Source organism: Neolamprologus multifasciatus, chromosome 13 (assembly GCF_963576455.1).
Source record: "Neolamprologus multifasciatus chromosome 13, fNeoMul1.2, whole genome shotgun sequence".
Lineage (NCBI taxonomy): Eukaryota > Metazoa > Chordata > Actinopteri > Cichliformes > Cichlidae > Neolamprologus > Neolamprologus multifasciatus.
Window position 1 is genome coordinate 1771789 of NC_140451.1, and position 7710 is coordinate 1779498.

The window sequence follows — 7710 nt, forward strand, 5'->3', positions numbered from 1 at the left end:
TCCCACAGTCTAAAGACATGCAGTCAGTGGGGGTCTTCTCGCCTCGTTCACATTCACACAGAGATGCATTGAAGATCACCTTGTGGTTAGTGCCTTCTATTCGATGTACAGACTGAATAATAACACCTTCTAATTAGTTCTGTCTCCTATTGGTGCTCTTCTACGAGTAATCAGTGCTTGATGGCTTACTAAGCTTAACTTTTTTCACAACATTGATAACAAACACACACAAAACAACAACAACATATATTATCTAAAAAAAACTTGATTGGACCACATTTTGATGTTCATCCTACATGTTTATTGAGATTGTCTAATGTCTGCGACGGTATCTTCTCCCACGTCTGCGGACACCCGAGGCCTTGTGGGCTCTCCTGCGTCTGCGAACGGGGCGAGAGGCACGTTTGCGTCTATACCTGCGTTGTGGCATCGTCCAAAACGGCGGTACCTGCTCCACGTCACGGGTTCTATTTATGGACTCACCTGGCAACTTTAGTGAGGTCACTGCTGATGTTGTCACTGTTGGTGTGACCTCATGACTAATTAATCCCATCTGAACTGTGGTGTAATTATGAGGTCACAGGGGGACGTGAATTTATTCACAAAGTTGAAAGAGAGTTTGGGTCATAACTCAAAGACACAATGATGCAGTCAAATCATTGGAATTAAATATCTGTAAATTAAACGATTTAGAGGGGTCTGACATCACATCCAGTCTCTCTGTTGTGATGTCAAATATCAATGCCAGACTCGCTTCTCTGCTGTGATGTCAAATATCAATGCCAGACTCGCTTCTCTGTTGTGATGTCAAATATCAATGCCAAACTCGCTTCTCTGTTGTGATGTCAAATATCAATGCCAGACTCGCTTCTCTGTTGTGATGTCAAATATCAATGACAGACTCGCTTCTCTGTTGTGATGTCAAATATCAATGCCAGACTCGCTTTCTGTTGTGATGTCAAATATCAATGCCAGACTTGCTTCTCTGTTGTGATGTCAAATATCAATGCCAAACTCGCTTCTCTGTTGTGATGTCAAATATCAATGCCAGACTTGCTTCTCTGTTGTGATGTCAAATATCAATGCCAGACTTGCTTCTCTGTTGTGATGTCAAATATCAATGCCAAACTCGCTTCTCTGTTGTGATGTCAAATATCAATGCCAGACTTGCTTCTCTGTTGTGATGTCAAATATCAATGCCAAACTCGCTTCTCTGTTGTGATGTCAAATATCAATGCCAGACTCGCTTTCTGTTGTGATGTCAAATATCAATGCCAGACTTGCTTCTCTGTTGTGATGTCAAATATCAATGCCAGACTCGCTTCTCTGCTGTGATGTCAAATATCAATGCCAGACTTGCTTCTCTGTTGTGATGTCAAATATCAATGCCAAACTCGCTTCTCTGTTGTGATGTCAAATATCAATGCCAGACTCGCTTCTCTGCTGTGATGTCAAATATCAATGACAGACTCGCTTCTCTGTTGTGATGTCAAATATCAATGCCCAAACTCCACGACCGACAAATAACAGAGAACACGCAGCCAGTGACGCACCAAACACACACCACGTTTAGTGACCAATAAATCAAGCGCCACAGGTGGTGTAAATGACAGCTCAGGGATGTGTAATGATGTTGATTTTTTCTGTTCTTGTTCCTTTTTACCAAGCCGGGTTTGTTGGTCCTTGTTTCCCTCTCCTGCTGAGTTCCTCCTGACGGAGTTCATAAGCCAGTCAAAGATCTGCACGTCACAATGGACTGAGATGTCGACTTCCTCCCACCAAAAGAAAGAAAAAAGTAAAGTCGTCATGCAGCAGGAGAACAAAAAGTCATACTACAGCTACTGCACCCTCTAATTTATTAGATTCTTTCAATCATGTGTTTCATAGGGGCCTCGGAGCACTTCTGCACACTAAATGAGCTGTGCTGGAACTTACACCATCACGTAACCCATAAAGGAAATCTCTTATTCATAAAAAGAAACAAATGTTTGCTTTGATTCCTCCTTGAGAAACTGAATGTCACGGTCCTGGGTCGCTGGCTCAGTGTTTTCTGTTTTGTTTTATTAATCTTTGATTTCTTGATGTGTGATGTTAGTTCTTAGGTTTTGGTTCTGTGTCCCCGCTGTTCTGTGTTGGTACTGTGCCTCTACATAAACAGCATCATAATTTCATATTTTGTCAGCACTTCCTAGCAGTATGTAACTACACAATAAATGTCAGGGTTTGCGTGTTGAGATATGAATGGAGGACCCAAGATGCAGGCACTGCTGATGTGAGTGAGCTTTATTTATGGAGAGTGACATACAAACAAAGGCGAGGGAGGCGAGAAACAAAACTAGGAAAACCTAAACTGGGAAAGCTGAGAACCAGATAAGAAACCTGGACACGAGGGAATGGAGTTAAAACACGATGACAAGCAGGAAAAACAGCCTGGAGGAACACAGACGGACCAGTAACGCACACAAGAGGACGAATGCTATAAATTAGTGATGGCCCGCTTGAAGCTGACGCTCCGGCGCGTGTGTCGAAAACACCAACACACCGCTTCAGAAGCACTCTGTCGATGCTCGATTCGTTTGGCCACAGTCACGTGATCAGTGACGTCCAATTGTGAATTGTGAATTCCACTCTGCAGAGTGGGCAATCATAATGAAGCAGTTCAGTTTTTCTGTAGATTCAAGCTGCTCTTCATATTTTTGACCAGCAGATGTCACCACAGAGGACTGTGTTAAAAAGCTTCCAGTAATGAATCGTTTTTCAACACAAGCTTCAGAAAGCTTTGTTTGGCCATCACTACTATAAATACACACAGAGGGAAACGAGGAAACACAGGAGGGGGACACAGCTGAGCCTAATGAATCTGACGAGACGGGTCCTTCATGTACTGTACATGATGCGGGTAGATGCTGTACGTTTATGGGCTGCAGGAGAGACACAGATTTGTGCAGCTGAGGTTGTTTGGGGTGCCTGCGTGTTCGCCTGCTGGGCCTGAGCGAGCCTCTCCACATCTGTGGCCCGGCGGTCTCTTCTCTTGCTGAGGATCTTAACGTAGTTTGCTGGGACGAGCCGGTGGTCTCACCGTCCACGCTGGCCAGGAGCCAGCCACGCACACGGGGCTGTAGCTCTAAACACGAGGGAGATAGTTGTAAACATGGGGCACGCTCACACAAAAGAAGAGCCCTCATCTGTTATTTCTAAGATAAGGAAAACAAAAACAGAAGGTTTTGGGTCAAAGCACTCAGAATCAAATGTCCCGCAGCCAGTAAAAAGCTCATCACCTTTAGGAGCGAGGTTGAGCATCTCTCCAGCTTGCATAGAAAGCTCCTCCTGAGAAGCAGCTGTAAAGTCATATTCTCCTCTGGCCACCACGTGGTCGTCCTCCTCGCTCGCCCAGTTAGTGTCTAAACCAAGCAAGGAAACTGAATGAAAGACATTCATCATTTTAACTGGTCTTAACCAAAAACAAGTCCTTCTGCTTTTCCTTACACTTGTAAAGTAACTAATGGCATATGGAGCTATGGTACCCAATTTATTTGCCACTGAGTTACACAAAGGCACATATGATGTCATACAAGCAGACTCATCTTTACACGTGTACTGCAGCCCTGAACATTACCAGCTTCAGATTCTATTATCAAACTTTGCAACAGCAGCCTTAATTACTTTGAACTCAAAACAATCAGCACCTGCAGCCACTGTCCTGTGTTGAGTACACCTCTCAAAACAACTAAATGTACTCATATGAATATGTGAGTGCTTGCTGTTCCATCTCTTCAGCCTGCTGCACAAACCTGCTGGGGGGACGTCCTCAAGGTGAGGTGTGTGTCTGTATCCTCCCAGGCTGTAGCCGCCACCGTAGCTGTAGCTGTAAGGCCTGTAGCCACCACAGATGGAGCTCCCATAGGGGCTGTAAGAGGGGAGAAGGAGCTGTTGGATGGACAGTAGGACTGCTGGACCTTATGAGGGGTGTTGTGGAAATTTCAATTACCAAGTCCTGCAGACACGATGAGTTGTAACAACACCTTTATTTCAGCTATCTCATGCATAAGGAGGGACGTCAGTCAGGGGGCACTGAAAGTCGTCTCTGACAATGAACAGTTCAGGTCCTTTTTATACAGTCACAGAACAAAAGGCTTTTACAGTTTCAGTTCACACCTTGGCTCTAACCAGACAGACTCTCTACCATCTGTGTGAATCTCCCCCACTCTGGGGTCAAGCCTTCCTGTGTGAGCTTCCCCATCCTGGGAGACATTCACCAGTTTCTCACTGTCTGTTTCCCAGCGTGAATAAGGTGTGAACCAGACATACTAAACTAAGTGACATGAAAGCATTTCATCAGGACAATACATTAAAGAGAAATCCCACCACCCATACTAGACTAGGTAACATGAAAGCAAGACAATACATTAAAGGACAATACACTAAAGAGAAATCCCACAACAGGGGGCACCAGGGGCGCCATCCTGGGCAGGACAGAAGGGCTAGCAGGGGTAGAGGAGCCTGTAGCTAATCCTAAATCTGTAGATGTGTTTGGTGACAACATAAAGATAGAATATCAGTAAAATCCACCCATAATTCATTGCAACATTAATTGAGCAAAGCATTAGTTCAGAAACGTCATGGAGTCGAGCTAAACCACAAACTGAATGAACAGCTCATAGAGTGGCTCTCTTCCACAGCGTGTCCTTTGTCCTTTCTCCCTCCCCTCAACCCCAACCAGTCCTCAGAGGCTGCCCCTCCCTATACCTGCTTCTACTGGAAGTTTCTTCCAGTTAAAATGGTGTTTTTCCTTCCCACAGTCACCAAGTGCTCGCTCAAAAGGGCTTGTTTTGATCATTTCGTTTCCTCTGTATTACAATAGGGCCTCCACCTTGCAGTATAAAGTGTCTTGAGGTGACTGTTGTTGTGATTAACGCTATATAAATAAACTGAAATTGAATTGAGTCAACTCTTCCTCCTGCCTCATCTCCAGCTCTGCTACTCTTCATCTGTACAGACGGTGGAAACACACAATAAATTCACCATCAACCAGCAGCTAGCGGCAACTTTTAGCATGGGATGTTTTCTCACATGAGCTGACGTTATGAACCAGTCAACACACCTTAAATATCCTTAAATATCATTATCACAGCTCTGATTGTTCAGCTTCTCCAATCTGATGACCATATTCTCTTAACCTTAAAAAGATATGTTGATATGTCCAAAAAAGATAAAGATGTGTCAGATTTAATTCCATTTCCTCACTTAAAGTGGAAAAAAGTGTCAGGGTGGGGGGACTGATTGAACTGTGATTGTGGAATTTGCCTCACACAGGTGCGTTCACTGTTGCTTGTTTGAGAATACTGCTGTATATATACAAATGCTGACTGCATAAACAAACTGTTGTACAGATATTTTTAGAATTATCTGAATATATTAAGAAAAAGACAATAAAAAACAATGACTTGCAGCATCAAGCGGAGGACTTTAATCTTCTCTTGTTTACGAGTTTGGGGACAGGTGAGCAGAGGACTGACAGATGAAAAACACGAGCTTTCTCTAAGGGTGTTGCCTCTCCCTTAAAGACAGGCTGAGGAGTTCAGTTACTCAAAAGGGGCTCAGAGTAGAGCTGCTATTCCTACACGTTGAAGAGAGGCTGATGAGAAAAGGAGAAAGAGGCCCAGGGCAGACCTAGGACACTCTGGAGAGGCTATATCTCTCAGCTGGCCTGAGGATGTCTTGGTGTTATCCCAGAAGAAGTGGAGGAGGTGGCTGGGGAGAGGGAGATGTGGGCTTCTCTGCTTAGGCTGCTGCCCGGGTAAACCAGTCCTTGATAAGCAGAAGAAAATGGATGGATAACAATAATAAGCAGAAGAAGCTAAAAGACACTAATTTAAAATAAAACATTATCAGTTATGAATTGAAAGATATAATTATTCAGCTATATAATAACTCAGCTTATAAATATATATGTAGGCATTTTTTGGAAGGAAATTATCGGGCAAAGGAACTGAGTTTGTTGGCAAACAGCAGCTACATTTTCTTCTGAACTGACAGTTAGCAAGTACAGAACAAACAGAAATGCAATGAAAATATTTCTGCGGCTTTTATTAATTTCACTTATTAACCAGAACTGCACAAAACAAACAAAAAGGCTCAATTAACAGAAGAGAGAGAAATCTAGCGAGACACACTGACTAGGACACGGCCTCAGAGGAACAAACTAGCAGTCAGCCACTTGTACGGCTGTGCAGATAAATAATTAGTTGCTTTTTTATTCCTGGGACTTCTGATCCTCTCCAAATACACAGGGAAGTACCCGATGCAGCTAGTTTTGGGTACTACCATCACCAAGCATTTAAAAAATCTATTAGAGGATAATAAAGTGTTTTCACCAACCAGAAGAAAAACATATTTTAGCGTATAAAATAGCAGTCTCTTCCAAACAAGTCCTTTAGCATGCTGATGTTAAAAAAGATCATGTAGAGTAAGACAGGCATAGAGAACAGCACTGACTGGGAGAGGCTTTGAACAGATGACATACTCAGATCAATTCAACATATAAGACTTTAACAATGCACAAGCATCTATCAAAAACCTATTTAATCTATCATCTGTGATATTATTATATACAATTATAATGTATTGTTCATCTCCCTTAAATAAACAGGCAGCCTTAAGGTATGAAATATTCATTTGTCTACTGTTTCAGTGGCTGATAGTGCCCCTCAGGCCTCAATGTGAGTTTGAAGCCATTATAATCTTCAAGTTGTTTAACGATAAACAGATTTTGAATGAAAGCCACGGAACTTCGGTAGCACAAAAAAGTCGATATTCTTTGTGTCCATATGGATCAGTCATATTACCATTATTTCCCCCTAAGGTTGCCAAAAGCACCAAGTTAATACTTGAAAAAAATGCAGCAATACACCAAAATAGAATCAATATTCTGTTTACTTGGTGACAACGCTGCTTTTAGCCTTCAATCAGAAAGCTTGAGTTGGCTAGTTTAGCATCGGGCTAACGTTTAAAGCTTTCACTTTGGGGAAGTAACTCGCATTACTGCTACTGCTGTGTAATCTTGGTTAAATTCACAGCATATTCCAGAAATTACCCTGCAATAACTAACTGTTAGAATAGCGGCACCGTATTGCATCACACTGAGTGCATTTCAATCATTTATCCCGCGAGTTTGCTAGCTAGCAAAATAATAAAAACGATTTTAAAAATTAGCATGTGTAACGTCCACACTGGAGAAAATGATTTACTAGGACTTACGCAAACTCCTCCACAGTGAAAACGTACAAATCCTTCTTGCAGACTCCTTCTTGTATTTTTCGTTTTCCAGCAAACACTCATTAAAACGGCCTCCAGCACGTTAGTGCGCTCACCCCCGACTTTTCGGGGAGGGGGGGTCACACATTGAAACAGACTGACGTGCAGAGGTACAAGGCAGCCCAGGCAGAGAAATGTTGCTTTTAGACTAAATTAATTAATTAGAATTTCAAAATTCTCCAAAACTAATATTTTCTTTGATTGACTCATATTAAATTGCCTACGGTCAAATTTAGTGTAAACAATATTACATAAGCAAACATGTGTGTGTGCGCCTGCGCATACATCAGAATCACTTTGATCCCTTGTGACGCGGTAGCTTTGCTTTGATTTAAAACCCATAATACGAGCGCTCACCCATTATACTTTATGGCATAACGGACGTTGACCTGACAC

The 7710-nt window shown here is 42.6% G+C and overlaps 1 long non-coding RNA gene across 3 annotated transcripts; it reads right to left on the reverse strand.

The window, feature by feature from the left end:
• Positions 1-524: 524 nt before the first annotated feature.
• LOC146504766 (uncharacterized) lies at positions 525-7504 on the reverse strand. 3 transcript variants are annotated; one of them, XR_014877607.1, is made up of 4 exons: positions 7258-7504; positions 3792-5808; positions 3279-3401; positions 1516-3124 (listed from the first exon to the last, which is right to left on the reverse strand). It is a non-coding gene; the product is annotated as an uncharacterized LOC146504766 (long non-coding RNA). The 3 variants fall into 3 exon arrangements; XR_014877608.1 differs by having other exon boundaries at positions 525-3194; positions 3792-7500; XR_014877606.1 differs by having other exon boundaries at positions 525-3124; positions 3792-7480.
• Between the last annotated feature and the right edge of the window lie 206 nt (positions 7505-7710).